At 38.3% G+C, this 15,413-nt stretch overlaps 1 protein-coding gene across 4 annotated transcripts in view; it reads left to right on the forward strand.

The window, feature by feature from the left end:
* Positions 1-11,237: 11,237 nt before the first annotated feature.
* LOC145996031 (PAT complex subunit CCDC47) overlaps positions 11,238-15,413 on the forward strand; it is a 53,477-nt gene continuing 49,301 nt past the window's right edge. The window contains exon 1 of one of the 4 annotated variants that reach the window (XM_083132215.1): positions 11,238-11,279. The gene's annotated coding sequence lies outside the window, so the exon portion shown is untranslated. The other 3 variants (XM_083132214.1, XM_083132216.1, XM_083132218.1) reach the window with 3 other exon arrangements.

Consider the following 15,413-nt stretch of genomic DNA (forward strand, 5'->3'; position numbering starts at 1 on the left):
AGAGGAGTTTACAGGATTCTTGTTGGGAAACCTGATGGTAAGAGACCTGTAGGAAGGCCAAGACGAAGATGGAGGGACAATGTCGAGATGGACCTAAGGGAAATTGGTAGGGATGGCAAAGAGTATATAGATCTTGCTCAAGATAGGGACAGATGGAAGGCCTGTGTTGCTGCAGCCATGAACCTTCGGGTTTAAGAAGGCTAGAGAGTTAGTTAGTTAGTTAGTTAGATTGATGGGCACACGGGGATCTATTAAAAGGCCTGCACATTCCCCAGAACTAACATCTTAGGAGGACTTTTACCTTCTGAAACATTTGAAGAGAATGGTGCATGCAGTAAAAGTCCCTGATATTGACCATCTGAGAGAAGGCATAGTTGCTGCTTGCGATGTTGTTGCACATGCTACATTACCAAATGTTCTATGCGAGTGTGAGAGACGTCAACGAGTGTGCTCACAGGAACATTGACAACATTATAATGTGCATATATCGTAAGTGAAAGCTATGTGTATAACGTTTAGCTGGCGTAAGATACGTTGGAAAATCCTTCGTCACTTCATTTCTCGTGAAATTCTAGCCTCATTTGATATATCACATCACCCCCTTTCCTTTGAAATTTTTGCGTTGAATTCAATATGGCGGTCAACAATATGCCGGATCTGCACTTGACACACACGGCTAGGGATCTCCCTGTGCCTAACCTATTTCTTTCATGACCAATTATACCCAGGATAACTCCTTCACATTTTGTAGGGGGTGTTAAGGGACATTTGACTCTTCATAGTTCATGTAATCGGGCTTTTATCAGTCACATAGTTACACATATTATTTTGTATCTTCTGATCCCATTGCAGTCCCAGAATGATTTTTTGATATGTTTTAAGAGTATGGAATGAGGGACCAAATATATTTTTTTCACGATTTTTGGTGATGACATGTTTTGAGATATTCAAGGTCAAAAGTCAAGGTCACGTGAAAAAAATATATTTTTATCCAAAGGTAGGCTTGTTATATATCACTGGAAAGTTCGTTCAATTCCCTGTACAATAAGCTTTATTTGAGCTTCCTAGGCAAAATAGGGGCGGAGTTACAGCAGATTTAGTATAGCTAAGCGGGCTCAAAAAGGGCAATTTATGCAAATTTTGACCTTGAATAATTTAACAATTACAAGGCCCACGAAACTAAAAATTTCCATAGTTACTAAGTTCCATGCATAGTTTCAATTCCCCAAATTTCATGAAAATCGGAGGTGGTCAGGTCAAAGGCTGTGTTGATTTCGCATGGAATGACTCAAAGAAAGAAAGAAAGCAAAACATTATTGTCTGCACATAACACGTTCCCATTTCGTAAATAATAAAACTACATCCCATATTATCATGGGCGTCCGGAAGGGGGGCCGTGACCCCCCCCCCCTGGAAAATGAAAGTCAACCAAAAATTATGTATTTCACACATATAATTTCATTTTAGCCAAAACAATATGTGTTAATTATTGCATTAACACCAAAAATTCAAATTTAAGCAATGTTTTTTTAGGGTACTACACTCTTTTGGGGGGAAATGTGACTTGTTTGCCCCCCCTGGAAAAATATACCTTCCTTGCTCCTCCCTGAAAAAATCCTGCGGACGTCCATGCATATTATACATACATATTGTACAACGTGTAGAATGTTGTGTAAATACAGAGAACATAAGTACTGCAGAAAATTTTCCCTTGAGTTCTTTAGAGGATTTACAAAGGAATCGAATCGAAACCGATCCCCTATCTGTCCTTAAGGAGATAGACTGGGGGACCTGAAATCACGGGCTTTCAACCATTGCAGCGGGGGACAAGGGAGGTAGAGGCAGAAATCTTCCCTTTTCTTTCGGAAACCCGTTTCTACCTGGAACTGCTAAGGCGGAAGAAGAGCGAGCTAGGCCAGTTATGTCCGCGGATCACACCGAGGGATGAGAAGGGCATGAAAAAGAAAGTGTTGCATATGAACTGTGGCTGTAACAAGACAATAAATATTGTGACTTGAAAATAATTAGAGATGTGAGATTGATTGATCTATCTCTGCTAGACTAGCTACTCCTCAGTGCACGTCACTGTTCGGCGTCCTCTTTACTTAAGCACATGCTCCCTGCCACCTCCTGTTCTAGCTTGTTAGAAAATATGCATATATATATATATATAATTTTAATAGTTTTATGCTGCGAGTGAGTTCCAAATTTTGCTGGTGTTTTCAAATCTCTGTTTAAACAATGATTCACAAACTGGAATAAAGTAATGAAACACTACATATTTGAAGTCTTATATCCTTACAAAACTTTGGAAAATACGCTTGGCGCTGTTGAGAGTTTATCTTTCAAATACTGAATTAGGAGTCATGTGCCTCTTTAAATAACATATGCAAATAAATGCATGGCATGTTAGCTGCAAAGGGAAGGCAAGGAAGTTTCACTTCTAAATTGGGCAATGCTTTATTTTAAATTATTTACAAATTGAATAGCATTTATTTCACTTTCCAACACAATGAGCCACACAAAATTTTTCTCTCCACGTTTTCCAGCAGGCAGTGGCAAGTGCCATCGTGCCTCCATTGGTACGCCTATAGTCAGATATAAATTTGGGACTTAATGTAAATTAAACTTCTTTTTATGTTTAATTCCTTATACTTCCTTTGCTTCCTCTGAAAAGTTGGAAAAAAATAAATATGTCATTATGTCAGGGAACTTACTAGATAAAAAGAGGAAGACAATTTTTACTAGGTCTATATCTTTGCAAACTGACAATAACTTTAATTTAATAGTGTGCCAGTAATTTCACGGGGCACCATGATGTTGACGCTTTTCTATTTTTATCTGTTTTGCTTGTTCGGCACCCCATTTGTCCTTAGTGCCCAGGCAACCACCCCGCATGGACCTCCCCCCTCCTTTTACAACTCTTCCTAATATATAATTTATTTTACAAAGTTAAGAACTCTTAGAGCCACAAAAATGGTCACATACCTAGGTACATCAACTATAGACTACACATGAATGAATCACGTAGTTTCTTCTTGAAATACTTGCTATTTTATATCGAATACTCAGTCAGTAAATTTTATATTGGTACTTATGAATATCCGTTGGGAGAAATTTTGCCTACATATGGTGTCACTGCTTTCCTACTCATCACTTTCGGTTTCTTTATGTCTGGTATAATTTTGTTTATCTTATTTAGTCAGTTTTGCAGGAAAGTTTCAGATATTGTTACACTAAGCAGAATATATGACAACACACGAACTGAGATGCTACATTGAGACAGGCCTAAGGCATTTGACTGTTCTCTTCTCTACCACTCCAAAATCATCCATCTCGCCCAAGTTACAGAAAATAGTGTTGCTAACCATAGTAACACAATTCACTACAAGGAGTCAAACCTGTATCTTTGAATTTCTTCCCTTACTTTTATCGTGCATTTTTCATATGAAAGAATCGAAAGGAAAATGCAACAAAATGTAAATTTCATTGACTCAGGGGTTGAATTACAAATCTGTAACATATTTAAGAATTAATTATTTAGGTATTCAAACGTTGAACTGTCAACACTGTGTGCGGTATGTGTTCCCTGGAAGGAGGGCAAGAGGTCAGTTTGACATTTTCCAGATGGCAGTGTCCTTTACCTAGAGCTGACCGAAGCCTTGTCAAGGGAGCTGGTGTTTCCAGGAAATGCCTATCCTGCACATTCCACCCTCCATCCTTGACACTTTGGTTTTAGTTGATCAAAAGGTGCATTGGACTTCCGCTTCTTGTAGAGCTACAAATGGTTCCTTTCGCAAGGGAATGGCTTTGGGGGCTGAATCACCATGCACCTCAAGGTCCAAAAGAGGAGTGATCACTACAGAGGAGCAACTACGAATATTTGTCTGGGGGTCAACTACCAGGATAAACATACCAATAATAATAATAATAATAGTGGTAGTAGTATTATCAAATACGTCATTATCCTAGTAAATTAAACAAAAGAGGGGTAGAAAGAAGTCTGTGCTGAAGTATTTGTGTTGGAACAAACAATTTGATTTTTTTTTTCAGAACATTCAATTTCACATTAATAATGGAACAAACTTTACTTTTGAAAGAGAAATTGCATGATAAAGGCATTCTGAATATAATTATTTCTTTTTACATATAACACATATACTATAACTTTCATGTACAACACAGTAGCGAAGCATAGTCTTACAAAGGAGGCAAGCGATGTTTCAGTGCAATAAAACAAGTAGTACAATGGCATGCCGAAAAGGAGGGGGTCGGTGTTTATAGCCTCATTGGCCCGTTCGCTGGATTTGACAAAATATCATAATAAAGTGACTGTAATAAAAATAAACCATATTATCTGCAAACGTCACATTTACTTTCAAAATTCCAGGTAACGTTATTCATATGATAGTAAACATCTTGCATATGCGAACTTTCCGCATACGACTACAGGTGTCGGAATTTCTTATTTATTTATTAGTACCCACTTTAAACTGTAGGTCCAGTCCCAATTAGCCTTTTTGTGCATAAAGTGTATTTAAAACACGAACTCAACAGAAACAATAAAACTTAAAACATGTTCTTCTGTTCACAATGTATACGTTTTACTTCTATGCTGTGTAAGTGTCTCTCAAAAGTTTTAGGACAATGACATTTTAAGCTTGGCAACCCAAATTACGTAAGGCACTGGTGGGTTGCGTGCAGAGTTAGGCTCAATTTCAGGGTTGCCATATGCACAATATTTATAAAATACGCGAAAGAAATAAAACCAAGTATTATTGTATAAAACTAAACAAATATCAGTATTACATTTGTCGCAAATAAGAAATACTTTCTGAAAGAAAGAAAATCGATTTTCTACTATTTCATCGCTGATGAGTCTACACAAAAGAAGAGAGGGGAGAGGAAACAAAAAGGGCAACAAATGAGATGAGTAAAGAGAGAGCGAAAGGGGAAGAGGAAAAGTAAAGGAGGAAAGAAGAGAGAGGACAGATGTGGATAGGATAAGTAACAAGGAGAAAGGGAAAAGATGCGAGGAGAGATTAGGAAAATGGAGCAAAGAGGAGAGGAGTAGACCAGAAGAGGAGACTTAAGAGTAGAGTAAAAGAGAGAATATGAGAAGAACGAAAAGAAGAGGAGAAGAGTGCAGTGGAGTCTGAAATCTAAGACAGGAGAGGAAGTATGAGGAGAGGAGAAGAATGGGATGGAGACAAGAGGCGAGAACAGGAGGGAAGGCTATATGACATATAAGCAGAGGAGAAGAAGGAGAGAAGAGGTATTTGTAGAAAATATCGTCTCCATTCTCTTCTCTCCTTCTCCTCTCCCTCGGCTATTTTCGGGAATCACGCAAGAAGCAGATCTTTTTGTAGAAGCATTGTGAACGGTTTCCACCCAAATTTCACGCATCGCCATGCAACTCCTTCGGGTGCGTTATTCTCGCGAAGAGCGGCCGCAAGCATTGAGCTTGGTGATTGTTACAGCGCTGCTGAGAGAGTTTGCGGCCGCAATTTTTCGCGAAATCGAGTGCGATGGAAACTAAATAAGGCTAAAACATTAAATTATATTCGAATAACGCAAGCAGTGCTTGCATTGCTTGTACTATATCTTCGCCTCTGGTCAGTGATGCGCGTCTACGCGTAAACAACGATAGTCTACATTCTACACCAGGCGCGGAGCGTCCATGTAAGCCGTGTAAGCCGGGCTTACACTTTATTAATTCTAGTAAAATGTATGTAATTATATGGCAAAATTCGTAAAAACTTCAAAGTTCATCTGGGCCCGATACCAGTCTTCGAGATCCTGTTTGTTAGACTGCAACACTTCACACCAGATGGCACATGAGAACTCCCGCCTTTTGCTTGGGGAAAGTTGTAAGCCGTCTGAATGTTGCCTTACAAATTTCTGACCGCGAAGGAGCAGTGCCTACCGTCGCCCACCGTATCTGGAAAGAGAAGAGCAAGGAATATAGGGAGAAGAGCGCGTCGAAACCTTAGGTGTGTAAACCTACGGGCAGAGGCTTACAGCAGCGTTGCAAACCTCATATTTAGAAAAAGTGTTATTCATGGCAGGGTAAACTAGGTATATTTCCCTTCTCAAAATATACTAATTCAATTTGAAGTTAACATTTTTCTGCAACGCCCTTACAATAATTAACAATTTGATGTGACTGAAATGAAATTATATGTGTGAAAATGGTTGACATTCATTTTTCAGGAAGTGTCTCCTCCCCTTGCCCCTTCTGGACATCCATGGTGTCGTTTAAACTCCGAAATTATGCTACATACTACTAAATTGTTCTGGGATTTTCATATTATAAATATTAATTTATAACTAAAACAAATATAAATTTGAATGGTTCAACCAACGGCATGGGTTCCACGTTATGTGAAAAGTTTGAGAAAATTCAACCACAACGAAAAGCGGCCCTGTTGTTTTATTTATATCTCCAACTTACAAACGACTTTTTAAACTTGTGCGAGATTTAGCACCATTATGCTTGGGTTGGCTTCACTGAATACGCGCCAGCGTGACCCAGGTCCTGCAAGAGGAGGGGCTCCAGCGTTGTCGGGTATGAATGGTTGACTGCAAAGGAAATTTGAGCCGGTGGTGCTTCAAGGAGGGTTTTTTTTTCCAGGAAAAGGGAATTCTGAAGCAAAAAACTAACAGGAAGGGGAAAAAGGAGAAACCTAGAAATGAGCGGGATACGGGAAAACTAGATACACATTGATGTGCTAAATTCTTGTTGTTTCTGTTTTTCGCTTGTAGGAGAGCATAAACATTAGACATATTAAGACTCTGTTTTCCGTTTATGTATGAACTCAGCTGGTAATAATTGAGCTAAAAAGTGAAATAAGTAAGTAAATAAATAAATGTTAATGAAAACTGAAGATTGAACCAATTTTACAAATTTCATGTCAAATGTGAACCAAATATTATTAATTACATAGTCCGTGATTCAAACACTCTTCGAACAACGTACGAAAAGCCTGTTTATGATCTTTTAGGTGCTAGATTTGCTTTTACACTATCCTAAGAAAACACATGTCCTATGATAGAAATTTCTGGATATATCCCTACAATTTGTGAGCATTTCTTTTATATTTTATATTGTATTTTTTTTTACTATTTATAAATATAGGGAATTTTAAGGCAAGAGAGGGAATTTATTTATATCCGAAAGGGATATTCCCCTCACAGTCCGAAAGATCACTGCTTTGAGCAGTGACCGATTTTGGATCTGGTTTATTTTTGTTTTCCCCTTCTTGCTGTGTGTTTGTTAAAGTGTCGAGGTATTGCTTTTGCGAATTCCATCTATTGAAAAGCGGACTGTCGTCCCTGTGCTGTGGTGTGATACAGTAGTGAAGTGCATTATGGAATAAAATGAGTGTGATTGTGCGGTGGGGTGGATAACTTGTTGAAGACGCCGTTGTCCAGCAAGGATTTTGCTGCCAAGAAGAAACTTGTGGATATAGGTAGGCCCACCCCTTCCTTCTCTAGCAGACATAGTAACAGAAACGAAAAATAAAGTGCGCCGATTTTGCGATTCATGATACGGAGCTGATACTTCGTTATGCGGTTGTAAAAAGTATTCAGCACTTTTCTGTTTACTTCTGTTTTCGTTTGTTTATTATTATTATTCATTTTATCTAACTTTGCATATTTTTTATCGATACGTTACTCATTGTGATAGGAATAACACTGACTTAATTACCAGATATCCAGAATTTTTAATTTGGTGAAAAATTCCAGGGAAGCGTTCTGAAAAAATTGGGGGTGGGGGGTCGATGTGTGTGGATAAATCACTAACCATGTCAGCCCAAAAATAAGCACAACGGGAAATAGCCTTCGTCATGCTAGGCTTACACTGTTGGAAAGGTCACGCTCCGCCACTGTTCTACACGTAGATGACGTAATCTATGTAAACAACATGGCGAAAGATGATAACTTAGCAAAGGGCGCCGTGGAATTAAAAGAAAGGCGAAAGATGATAACTTAGCAAAGGGCGCCGTGGAATTAAAAGAAAATTATACTGCGTATCAATTGCTGATGTGTGAAGAGAACTTTTCACACTCTTTCTTCCAAATTCGAACAATTTCTCACATTAACATAGGAAACATTCTAGTGTTTTATGGGAAAAAGACTAATTTTGCCTCACGACTGCCATCTGTTGTTTCTTTTGCATACTATTGATCTTCTTCCACAGTTGATAATAGAAGAGAAGATAAATTTTGTTGTAAGTAGGATTATTTTCAGTTCGTTAGGAACCAATATAGTTGAAAATGTCACTTTCTTTTCATGAAACCCTTGAAAATAAATTGTAATGCACTTTAAATTGTCTACGTAGTGTATGTAAACTACAACCCAATGTAATCTACGCGTAGATTACGTGTAGACAACGCATGTAGACGTAAACTTATAGTCTACGGCACATCACTGTCTCTGGTACAACATATGCAACATGATGCGAAGTAAAATAAGAACATAGCTATGTGTACAACATGCTAACACTAAATTGTGTAGGTTTTTCAACTTTCTGTAATACCAGTGACGTGCGGTGATGTCAACACTTGGGGTAGCAATCAGTGACGTGCCCAAGCGAGGTTGGTGTGTGTCATAATCCCCCTCCCCCTTTAGGGCCTGTGTTCCTAAAAATATAACGTCAAAGAAGGGAAAGGCTTGTAAAATGAGGAAGGACTACTGTAAAGAAGCACGTGTTAATCCCACCCACTTTCGAAAATCCAAAACATGTTGATTTGACTATTGATCCAGAGATCCCGGGTTCGAACCCCGACCTGGGCATGGGTGTTATTTGTGTTTGTCCCTTCATCAATTATATCGTATCATCTTGGCGATTAGCCAAAGTGTAGGTAAAGCGAAGTAAAACAAACCAAATCAAACAATCAATCAATGATTTGATTTTTGCTACTTAGCGTCGCTGACACATTTGGTTAATCGCAAAAGATGATACAATCAATGTAGAGACAAACACAAATAACACCCATGCCGAGGTCGGGGTTCTAACCCGGAACTCCTAGTGTCATAGCATGCAGTGATAACCACTCCCTCGCGGTTGGTTGATTTGGTGCTTAAATCCACTTTATGTACATAAAAGCTAATCGGGACTGGACCTACAGTTTAAAGTGGGATCCGAACCACTATGTGCCTCCACCGGGTACCGATCCGGGACCACTTGCACTCCTCCACGGAGGTCGGCCGACAACAAAGATGAGTGGAAAGCTCTAACTATTCGGATTCGTGGCTATCGGTAAAGCAAACTGCGTATTTACTCAGTACGACGTAAATTTCAATTGGATTTTTGAAACACCATATTCGTATATGATTAACGTTTTTCCAAAAAAATTGCATTGCTTGATTTCCCTAATTTCTTCATCTCACGATCTCGTTACTGAAGGATCCGGGCTCGAGCCCTGGCCTGTGCGTGAGTGTTCCTTTGTAACCACTCTTCAACCGTTTAATTTAATCAACGTTCATCGTCATGGCAGAAGTTAGGTAAAGTGATGGAAAAGCAACGCTAAAGAAAGGAAATAGAAAATACAAATAATTTCCTCCCAGTGCATCTCAGGGCACTGTGAAATCAGGAGTGCAGAGTTCTCTGTTTATGATTGTCCCGCGTGACTTCCATAAGCTCATTAGCTACTTATCGCAGTTAAATCTATACAGCTAGAAAAAGTAATGGAAGGTGGCAAAAATTAAATATATTAGAGGGGATGAAGAGGTAACAAAACACACTTTTTTTGTAGTTTCTTCAACAATATTCATTTGGATTTTTTAGTTCTGCGATAATTTTACATTCCAAATTATTTCATTATTCACTGCAGAGTACAACACATAGGGACAAGAATGCGCGCTCGTCACGGGTTCGAATCCCGGCCTGAATTGTTCTTTGTAAGGTCCCTTCATCAATTTCATTATATCATCACTCATCCTCATTTTCGCGATAACCAAATGTGGCAGAAAGGTGAAGGAAAATAAACCAAACCAACAACAACAATTAGAACGCGCGTTCTCTTGCCCAAATTAATACATCCGTATTTATGACTGTTTAGCTTACCCATTTTTTTTTATTGGGGCCAAAATATTAGTATATTTAAACGAAACACTACTAAAACGAGAGCGAGAGAGAACGTGAGCAAATATTTGTTATTTAATCATTATATATTCCATATTTGAAGAAAGAGAAAAGTAACCATAACATTTTTGTCTGCACATAATACAAGTACGTTCCCATTCATATACAAATAAAACTACATCCCATGTTATACATACATATTGTACAACGTTTAAAAGGTTGTGTAAATTCAGAGAACAAGTACTGCAAAAATATTTCCCAAAGGAATCGAAGGGAAACCAATCCCCTATCTGTCCTATAGGAGACTGAAGGACCTGAAACCACGGACTTTCAACCAATTGAGCGGGGGGCGAAGGGGCAAGGGAAGTACAGGCAGAAATCTTCCCTTTCTCTTCTGGCGGTTGTCTATACCTGGATCTGGTAAGGCGGAAGAAGAGCCAGCTAGGGTATTCAGCCTTGCCAGCTGATCACATCGAGGGACGAGAAGAGCGTGGAAAGAAGTGTTGCACATGAACTGGGGCTTCAAGACCATAAATATTGTGATTTGAAAATAATTAGAAACGTGAGATTGATTGATCTATCTCTGCTAGACTAGCTACTCCTCAGTGCACGTCACTGTGTAATACATAAGCTGTTGTACGTACAACATATATTATTTAAATACATTACATAATCAATTCATCCACCTCATAATAAACCAACCACAAAAATGAAATAAATTAACAGAAATCTTTCTTCTCTCTGGTAATTTGCAATGCATTACCGAAAACAATCATATATTGCGAGTGAAGTGAGGAAGAAAATTTTTAGATCAATTTTTTTCATGTTCACTTCGCACGCAGTACCTGCTTTTTCAAGGATTCCCATTGGCTGGCGCCTTTGGCCGTCAATGTTTGCCCACCTAGAATTGATTTCCGCCCCCCCCCCCCCTGGTTGCGCCACTGGATCACTAACAGTTACATATTTCGGATACAAATTTAAACTCTAGGATCAGTCCCGATTAGCTTACTTGTGCATGAAGTCGAATTAAAAACTCAAAACAGTATTTTTAGGATAAAAGGTATCAATCATATTTTGAATAATTGATATAATCGATTATAATGTTCGATTATGCCCAAAAGGACGAGTTATTTGCTCTATGTTTGCTATAGTCTGTGTGCAAGTGCTGCATGATTCTGTGTTGGTGAATGTGCGTAAAGCCGATATATCAATATTAATTGTAATTAAATTTTGCATTGTGGAATTTGGTATTTAAGTATACCTGTAAAATTATTTTTTATTATTGATTTCATTCTCGCTTGCTAGTACAAGGATTATATTCATAGACCTGATTTGATTTTCTTTTAATTTTTGTACATATCTTTCGAGGGGGAAAAAGAAGAAAAATTATTCTGAAATTACAAAAATAAACCAGCTCGTTGTTATTGGCGAGATTTTAAAAATTAACATAAACATACACGTTTTGTTACAACTTCAGTGACTTGTGTTATTTTGGTGCACTAATTTGCAAAACGTTATTTAATTTACAGTAATTTTTTAGTTAGGTGCAGCAATTAATTGCATTGTGTTTTAAAGTTTCAAATGAATTTCTGTTCTCATTGCATTCCTGTAGGCTTATTTGCATGAATTTTATAGAAATGCAAGTAAAAGGTACAAAAAGCACTTCTATTTTTGCATTGGGAAGGCCAAAAATTCCGATGTTTAATTTGCAACAAATCATGGTACACACTCATATTTTACGTGGTTCTATTTCTGTCTGTCTTAACACATACTTCAGTAATTCGTTACTGAGTATTTTGGGGAGCACTCTTCAAGTTTCTCTTCCACATACTCCTTATTTATGTGTTTGTTGCTAACAGCCATTTATCTAATAGTGTCTTGGATAGGGACTGCTACTACATCACATTATGTGATGTGTGAATGGATATTACATCCCTAAATGCTTTTTTCTTTACTTCCGGTCAGGTTGAGGAGCCTTGGTTTACAGTCATCTTAGTCCCAGAGTACTGGCAAAATTTTCACACGAAGCGTGAAGAGGGTTTCGTACTTAGGGCCAGATATTAAGTCAGGTGTGGAAGCATTTAGGGACATGATTTTAAGCTAAGAGCCCTAAACCTGACTACTACTTAACAATGCATTTAGATTTCTGGTAGCTATAATTTAGTCATCAAATCCAACTTTGGCATAGATTTCATGAAGATTTCTCATTTTGCAGTGTCATATTTGAAATCTGTTCATTGCTATACATCGTGATACATATCTTTGTGATATGCCCTCCCCAATGGTGTAGTGGTAACATCATCGCCTTCTAATCAAGGGGTCCCGGGTTCGATATCTGATGGAGGCACATGTCACCGTGGTTCGGATCCCAATTTAAACTGTAGGTCCAGTTCCAATTAGCCTTCCTGTGCATAAAGTGGACTCAATCAATCAATATTTTTCTGATAGCCTGCTGCATGCTGCTTATTTTAAAACATATTGAAACAAAGGTAGCTTCTCTGATTCCAGATGCCATACCCTTGTTATTCTGCAACATTCCGTCCAGGGCGTACAATGTGTGCTACTAATATTCGTGTCACAATTAGACCTCGAATTTTTAAAGTCTAAAAAGTGTTCTATTAGGTTCCTGAAATAAGCTCCGGAAATCTTAAAATAAGTTCTAAAAATCTTAAATTAGGATAAAAAATCCTGAAGTAGGTTCCAAAAAACTTGAAATGGTACAAAATTCCTGAAAAATACTTATTAGGTACAAACATAAAAAACAAGAATTCAAAAGAACTGTTAAGAAATTTCAATACATATACTCTGTGTGATCAGAAGTGTCCGGACACCCACCTGAAAATAAAGTATAAGTTTGGGCAACACTCCATCGGGAACACTGGCAGTCAATACACTGTTGGCCCATCCTGAGCCTTGATGACAGCATTCACTCTCACAGGCATACCTTCAATCAGGTGCCGGAAGGTTTCCTGAGGAATGGCAGCCCAATCCTCGCAGAGCGCCAAAATGAGAAGAGGTATTGATGTGGATCGGTGTGGTTTAGTACGAAGTCGGCATTCCAAAACATCCCAGAGATGTTCTATGGGTTTCAAATCAGGACTCTGCGCAGGCCAGTCCATTAGTGAGACGTTGTTGTCGTCAAACCACTCCCCCACAAGCCCTGCAGTATGGACGGGTGCTCGGTCGAGTTGAAAGACACAATGGCCATCCCCGAACTGGTCTTCGACGGTAGGCAGCATGAAAGCTGTTAAAGTGTCAACGTAAGCGTGTGCCGTGACATTGTCATGTAAAGCACCAAGGGGTCAAGCCCCCTCCAGGAGAAACATGCCCATACTGTAACCCCGCCACCTCCGAATTTCACTGTCGGCACTATACAGGCTGGTAGATGTCGTTCACCAGGCATTTGCCACACCCAAACCCTACCATCTGATCGCCACATTGTGTACTGTGATTCATCACTCCACACAAAGGTTTTCCACTGTTCCATGGTCCAGTTTCGATGCTCCTTGCACCACACGAGGTGGCGTTTGGCATTTGTCTGTGTGATGTTTGACTTATGGGCAGCTGCTCGGCCACGGAAACCAAGTTGCTGCACCTTGCGCCAAACAGTAATGGTGCTTGCAGTAGATCCTGATGCAGTTCGGAATTCCTGTGTGATGGTGGCGATGGATGATTGACGATAATGCTTTACGACCCTCTTCAACACTCGATGGTCTCTGGAGGTGAACATGGGAGGTTGGCCTGCATCCTTTTGGGTTGTGCACATCCCTTCACTATAACATTGGAAACAGTGGACAGAGGGATGTTTAGGAGGGTGGAAATCTCAGACACAGACTTACTACACAAGTGGCACCCAACCAACTAACCACGTTAAAAGTCTGTGAGTTCCTCAGACCATCCCACACTGCTGTCTCACACTGTCTGCAGACTACTGAGTTGGCTGACTATGTGTTCCACGCGGTAGATGGCAGTACTGTGTCATCCTCTATGATAAACACACGTTTCGCGGTGTGTCCGGATACTTTTGATCACATAGAGTATATAAGAACCAAATAATAATTTTCTAACCATATTTTCACTTGTATACATAATTTTCAAAACTTTCACAAATTATTGTTAATAATATACTTATGCTGTTAGCAAAAGTTACTTGTTGATATGATGAATGAATTACATATGTATGTAAAATTCTGAGAATTATGCGTAAATTTTTCTCTGTAAAGGCAAAAATTGCAATTTTTATTGATTCAAATCCCATTGAATTTATATCTATTTATTAGTGGCTTGAGGCAAATTTTTTTAAACTTTAGCTTTTATTTTTGAGAAAGAAAAAAACAGAATTCTCCCATTCTCTTTACTTTGTTCGTGTCATTTAATAGAACATTTGCAAGTAAGTTTCGCAGAAATAATTTAGTAACTCACTTACGTCTTCTTATTACCAACCACATTTTTATTCCCCCTAACATGAATTATGTGCTGAAAATGATCTTTCATTAACTTTGACTATGCAAGATGACACGGGTCATTAGTTTGCACTTTGCACTTGCAGGTAAAGATGAAGCCATAAATTTTGCTTTGTATAGAGCTTTGAAAAAACATCATGGAGGGAGGGTAATTGACAGAGAATATGTTTCAACTATGTTAGGCATTTAATTTTTTCATGACCAAACAGAGCAAATACCTCTGTGTAAAACCTTAAAAATATACATAAAGATCTAAAAAAAATAGTTTGATTTGGCTCATAAACCTACAATAGGTTCTAACAAACATAATAGGTTATTACATTTACTAAAAAGCTTCATCAGTTGTTGCATTGTTTTAGTGAAACTCTGACATATCGTATTACTTCTTATTTACCAGCAAAGGAAAAAAGTAGGTAAAAACATAAAATCCGAGGTCAAGTAATCACTAATCCGATGAAGTATGTGTTTAACAGACATACATAGAAAGTGAAGCATGTAAAATTATATGTGTACTATTATTAGTTTAGATTTAAACAATTGGAACTTTGGACAACCTAACTTAACCTTGATACATAACACATTATTGAATAATTAACTGTTGTAAATTTTGTATGGGCATGGAACATATTTACAGGAATGTAATGTAATAATAGACGTGGCTCATACTAGTGTACGTTTGCACATATTTTAAATTGCTAATTTAGATTTTTCACCCCAAAAATCACCAGTGAGGTCTCAATTTCTCTTTTTTTTTCTAAATTATTATTTACTAATGTTAATTCATCTTTTAATGCCTACTCTTACATTTGCACTTCTTAAATAACGAGAAGATTTATAAGGCAACTGCTGGTCTTCCCAAA

This window comes from Lepisma saccharinum, chromosome 12 (genome assembly GCF_977018435.1).
Source record: "Lepisma saccharinum chromosome 12, izLepSacc3.1, whole genome shotgun sequence".
NCBI classification, from domain to species: Eukaryota; Metazoa; Arthropoda; class Insecta; order Zygentoma; family Lepismatidae; genus Lepisma; species Lepisma saccharinum.